Below are 6000 nucleotides of genomic sequence, written 5' to 3' on the forward strand. Positions count from 1 at the left end.
TATTTTGTTGAGGATCTTTGCATCTATATTCATCAGTGATATTGGTTTGTAATTTTCTTTTTTTGTAATATTTTTGTCTGGTTTTGGTATCAGGGTTATGGTGGCCACGTAGAAGGAGTTTGGGACTGTTCCGCCCTCTGCAATATTTTGGAAGAGTTTGAGAAGGATGTGTGTTAGCTCTTCTCTAAATGTTTGATAGAATTCACCTGTGAAGCCATCTGGTCCTGGACTTTTGTTTGTTGAAAGATTTTTACTCACAGTTTCAATTTCATTACTTGTGACTGGTTTGTTCATATTTTCTATTTCTTCCTGGTTCAGTCGTGGAAGGTTATACCTTTCTAAGAATTTGTCCATTTCTTCCAGGTTGTCCATTTTATTGGCATAGAGTTTTCTGTAGTAGTCTCTTATGATACTTTGTATTTCTGCAGTGTCCGTTGTAACTTCTCCTTTTTCATTTCTAATTTTGTTGATCTGAGTCCTCTCCCTCTTTTTCCTGATGAGTCTGGCTACAGGTTTATCAATTTTCGTTATCTTCTTAAAGAACCAGCTTTTAGTTTTATTTTTCTTTGCTATTGTTTTCTTTGTTTCTATTTCATTTATTTCTTCTCTGATATTTATGATTTCCTTCCTTCTACTAACCTTCGGTTTTGTTTGTTTTTCTTTCTCTAGTTCTTTTAGGTGTAGGGTCAGTTTGTTTATTTCAGATTTTTCTTGTTTCTTGAGGTAGGATTGTATTGCTATAAAGTTCCCTCTTAGAACTGCTTTTGCTACGTCCCATAGGTTTTGGATCTTCGTGTGTTCATTGTCATTTGTCTCAAGGTATTTTTTGATTTCCTCTTTGATTTCTTCAGTGATCTCTTGCTTATTTAGTAACATATTGTTTAGCCTTCATGTGTTTGTGTTTTTACATTTTCTTCCCTGTAACTGGTTTCTAATCTCATAGCGTTGTGGTCGGAAAAGATGCTTGATATGATTTCAATTTTCTTAAATTTATCAAGGCTTGATTTGTGACCCAGGAGGTGATCTATCCTGAAGAATGTTCCATGTGCACTTGAGAAGAAAGTGTAATCTGCTGTTTTCAGATAGAATGTCCTATAAATATCAATTAAACCTATATGGTCTATTGTGTCATTTAAAGCTTGTGTTTCCTTATAAACTTTCTGTCTGGATGATCTGTCCGTTGGTGTAAATGAGGTGTTAAAGTCCCCTACTATTATTGTGTTACTGTCTATTTCTCCTTTCACGGTTGTTAGTATTTGCCTTATGTATTGAGGTGCTTCTATGTTGGGTGCATATATATTTATAACTTTTATATATTCTTCTTGGATTAATCCCTTGATCATTATGTAGTGTCTTTCCTTGTCTCTTGTAACATTCTTTATTTTAAAGTCCATTTTATCTCATATGAGTATTGCTACTCCAGCTTTCTTTTGAGTTCCATTTGCATGAAATATCCTTTTCCATCCCCTCATTTTCAGTATGTATGTGTCCCTAGGTCTGAAGTGTGTCTCTTGTAGATAGCATATATATGAGTCTTGTTTGTATCATTCAGCGACCTTGTGTTTTTTCGTTGGAGCATTTAATCCATTCACATTTAAGCTAATTATCAATATGTATGTTCCTATTACCATTTTCTTAATTGTTATGGGTTTGTTTTTGTAGGTCCTTTTCTTCTCTTGTGTTTCCCACTTAGAGAAGTTCCTTTAGCATTTGTTATAGAGCTGGTTTGGTGGTGTTGAATTCTCTTAGCTTTTGCTTGTCTGTAAACCTTTTGATTTTTCCATTGAATCTGAATGAGATCCTTGCTGTGTAGCATAATCTTGGTTGTAGACTCTTCCCTTTCATCACTTTAAATATATCGTACCACTTGCTTCTGGCTTGTGGAGTTTCTGCTGAGAAATCAGCTGTTAACCTTATGGGAGTTCCCTTGTATGTTATTTGTCATTTTTCCCTTGTTGCTTTTATTAATTTTTCTTTGTCTTTAATTTTTGTCAATTTGATTAATAATGTGTCTTAGCGTGTTTCTCTTTGGGTTTTTCCTGCCTGGGACTCTCTGTTCTTCCTGGACTTGGGTGGCTATTTCTTTTTCCATGTTAGGGAATTTTTCAACTATAATCTCTTCAAATATTTTCTCAGGTCCTTTCTCTTTCTCTTCTCCTTCTGGGACTCCTATAATGTGAATGTGCATTTAATGTAGTCCCAGAAGTCCCTTAGGCTATCTTCATTTCTTTTCTTTCTTTTTTCTTTATTCTGTTCCACTGTAGTGATTTCCACCATTCTGTCTTCAGGTCACTTTTCCATTCTTCTGCCTCAGTTATTCTGCTATTGATTCCTTCTAGTTTATTTTTCATTTCAGTTATTGTATTGTTCATCTATTTTTTTTTGTTCTTTAATTCTTCTAGGTCTTTGTTAAACATTTCTTGCATCTCCTCGATCTTTGCTTCTACTCTTTTTCCAAGGTCCTGGATCATCTTCACTATCATTATTCTGAATTCTTTTTCTGGAATGTTGCCTATCTCCACTTCATTTAGCTGTTGTTCTGGGGTTTTATCTTGTTCCTTCATGTGTTACATAGTACTCTGCCTTTTCATTTTGTCTATCTTTCTGTGAATGTGGTTTTCATTCCACAGGTTGCAGGATTGTAGCTCTTCTTACTTATGCTATCTGCCCTCTGGTGTATGAGGCTATCTAAAAGGCTTGTGCAAGCTTCTTGATGGGAGGGACTGGAGGTGGGTAGAGCTAGACGTTGCTCTGGTGGGCAGAGCTCAGTAAAACATTAATCCACTTGTCTGCTGATGGGTGGGGCTAAGCTCCCTCCCTGTTGGTTGTTTGTCCTGAGGAGACCCAGCACTAGAGCCTACCCAGCTCTTTGGTGGAGCTAATAGTGGACTCCGGGAGGGATCACACCAAGGATTACTTCCCAGAACTTCTGCTGCCAGTGTCCTTGTCCCTGTGGTGAGCCACAGCCACCCCCTGGCTCTGCAGGAGACCCTCCAATACTAACAGTAGTTTTGATTGAGTCTCCTATGGGGTCACTGCTCCTTCCCTCTGGGTCCTGATGAGCAGACTACTTTGTGTGTGCCCTCCAAGATTGGAGTCTCTGTTTTCCCCAGTCCTAACAAAGTCCTGCAGTCAAATCCTGCTAGCCTTTGAAGTCTGATTCTCTGGGAATTCCTCCTCCCACTGCCGGACCCCCAGCTTGGGAAGCCTGATGTGGACCTCAGAACCTTCAGTCCAGTGGGTGGTCTTCTGTGGTATAATTGTTCTCCAATTTGTGAGTCACCCACCCAGCAGTTATGGGATTTGATTTTATTGTGATTGTACTCCTCCTACTGTCTCACTGCAGCTTCTCCTTTGTTTTTGGATGTAAGGTATCTTTTTTGGTGAGTTCCACTGTCTTCCTGTCGATGATTGTTCAGCAGTTAGCTGTGATTCTGGTGCTCTCACAAGAGGGAGTGAATGCACGTCCACCTATTCTGCCATCTTGAACCAATCTCTAGAAATCTTTTTAAGAATAATTTAAGTAGTCAGTTTGAATTAAACTTTTACCTGGAAAAAACACTTTTTAACTTTCTTCTCCTCTAGCCAGCAGGTGGCAGCTAACAAGAAGGCAAGCATAGCAGTAGAGAAAATTACACATTTTCTCCACACCAAAATTAGAGTTACATTGCATGATTCTATTTTGTGTTTGTTTACCTATATTAAAAAAAGAGGGCTTCCCTGGTGGCGCAGTGGTTGAGAGTCCGCCTGCCGATGCAGGGGACATGGGTTCGTGCCCCGGTCCGGGAGGATCCCACATGCCGCGGAGCGGCTGGGCCCGTGAGCCATGGCCGCTGAGCCTGTGCGTCCAGAGCCTGTGCTCCGCAACTGGAGAGGCTGCAACAGTGAGAGGCCCACGTTCCGCAAAAAAAACAAAAACAAAAAAAAGAATTCCCTTAACCCTAATTGTCTTATCAACTTCAATCCCTATTTACTTCATCTCCAAATCTGTTGAATTAATTTTCTTCCTGCTAACACCAATTTCCTCCACTTCCATTCTCTCTTCACCTCTACTCTGATTGCTCATCCCTCCTCATCACATTACTACAATCCTTCTTTTCAAGATCACCAATGAGCTGCAAGTTGCCAAGGTCAATGTGCATTCCTCTGCCCTCACTTTACCAATCTCTCAGCACCATCTGGCACAGATGACCTTCCCCCCGCTCTAAAGTAGCTTATTCTGGATTTTAGTATTAGCTTATCTCTTCTGCCTCACTGGATGCAACTTTTCTATTCCTTTTGCTCAGTACTTAACCCAATTACCTTTTCCACGCTCTTCCTGTGTGACCGTCTCTATGTCCATGGCATTTTTAACATACTATCTATCCAGCAATGACTCCCATCTCTTTTCAAGAGTTCCAGACATTATGCTCGACTGTGCCTTTTTTCCTCACACCCCATATCCAATCTCATCAGCAAATTCTTTGGCTCTACTTTTCCAAACCCATACACTTATTACTATCTCCAAGACCACTATCATCTTCCAATCATCAGTAGTTCTCAGCAAGAATATAACCCATTAAGCACTGAACTGGTCTTTCTTTCTATCCCTTTTGTACCATATTCATAATAGCCAGAGTAACTTTGTGACATTTTCTCTTTTAAATTATTTATTTATAAGAAAATAATACAGTTACAGGAATGTTTGTTTGGTATTGAAAAATAAAATGTCTATTGTAGAAGGCAGTTTGACTATCTTGCTCTCATGGTGGAGGCCTACTATGGAGTAGCCATATGTATTAGTTTAACCAGTGTGTGAGGTTTGCATTTTCCCAAAAGCAAATGCATATGTATAAAAGCAGGCTCAGACATAGATTATTTCTTTGAGTACAAGAAAGCTGAGAACAATTTTAAGCAAAAGTTGTTCTTTATAAGAGATATACAGATTGACAGAGATACCTACAGCAGAATGAGAGAAAAGAAAATGATAAAGTATCCCATAAGCACAGTGAATGTTGAACAACTATCTGTTGTTGTTTATGATGAAAAGGCTTTCTAATGGGATCAATGCAATGCCTGGTAGTGAAATTTTTTTCTCATTTTTCCAAAGTTGACAGAAATAAAGGAGTTATTTAGTTGCATGGATTCCATAAAGTTGCATGGATTCTATAAAGTTGCATGGATTCTGTTGAGCTGAAGAGGGTAGATGGACATCTCTTTAGAAAAATGACAACACCTCTGGTCATCCATCTAACAAATATGTATCATTAATCCAGTGGAGACAGTGAGAAAGAGCATGAATCAAACCAAATCTGAGGTAAAGCATAAACGGTGTTGAGCTGGGAGTTACAGAATCTGAGTACTAGAGACGAATCTCTTATTAATGGGCAGTGTCACCTTGTGCAAGTCTTTAAGCCTCTGGCTGCTTATAAGGTAACTGGACTAGATAAACTTCAAGGTCCTTCTACATTATACTCTTCTAGAATTTATAATTCTAATCCTGCTATTGGAAATCCAACAGACACTGTACTGATTACGGAAGATCAGTAGAATTATCTTCGCATACAAAGAAGGCACAATGCCTTTAGATGTGTGGGGGAGCTATCCAGTGGAGCTGTCCCCTCACAGAGTATTCTGAATCACTTACTGACTGCAACTCTAAAGTTCCCATTACTTACACGAATTTATGCTTCTGGAACTTACCAGGTATCCTTTGCTTGAGGACAAGGAGAGGTCAATTCTTTATTGTAGAGCTGTCTGAAATAAAATGTTGGAAAAGTTACTATGAGGCATAAAATGTCTTAGGTATATACATTATATACAAAACCAGAGCACAAAATTGTCGAATTGTGCTTTCAAAAAGTGTGTATCAGAATATATAAAGCTGGCAATTTAAAAAGTACATGAGGTTATACAATAGATTAGATTTGCTATGGTTTAAAATAAGATTTCTTAAAATACAAGATTCACTATATTCAAGAAAAGGAAAAAAATAAGAGTTTAGGCAATGCATTTGGCCCA

General features: G+C 38.4%; 1 long non-coding RNA gene across 1 annotated transcript in view; it reads right to left on the bottom strand.

The window, feature by feature from the left end:
* Window positions 1-5737, bottom strand: part of LOC111174892 (uncharacterized) — a 203934-nt gene extending 198197 nt beyond the window's left edge. Inside the window, exon 1 of the long non-coding RNA XR_002644584.3 lies at window positions 5683-5737. This is a non-coding gene — a long non-coding RNA (uncharacterized LOC111174892). The remainder of the gene's footprint in view (window positions 1-5682) is intronic.
* Window positions 5738-6000: the final 263 nt, after the last annotated feature.

This window comes from Delphinapterus leucas, chromosome 13 (assembly GCF_059928025.1).
Source record: "Delphinapterus leucas isolate spDelLeu-1000000601 "Yukka" chromosome 13, BTC_Dleu_Yukka2, whole genome shotgun sequence".
Lineage (NCBI taxonomy): Eukaryota > Metazoa > Chordata > Mammalia > Artiodactyla > Monodontidae > Delphinapterus > Delphinapterus leucas.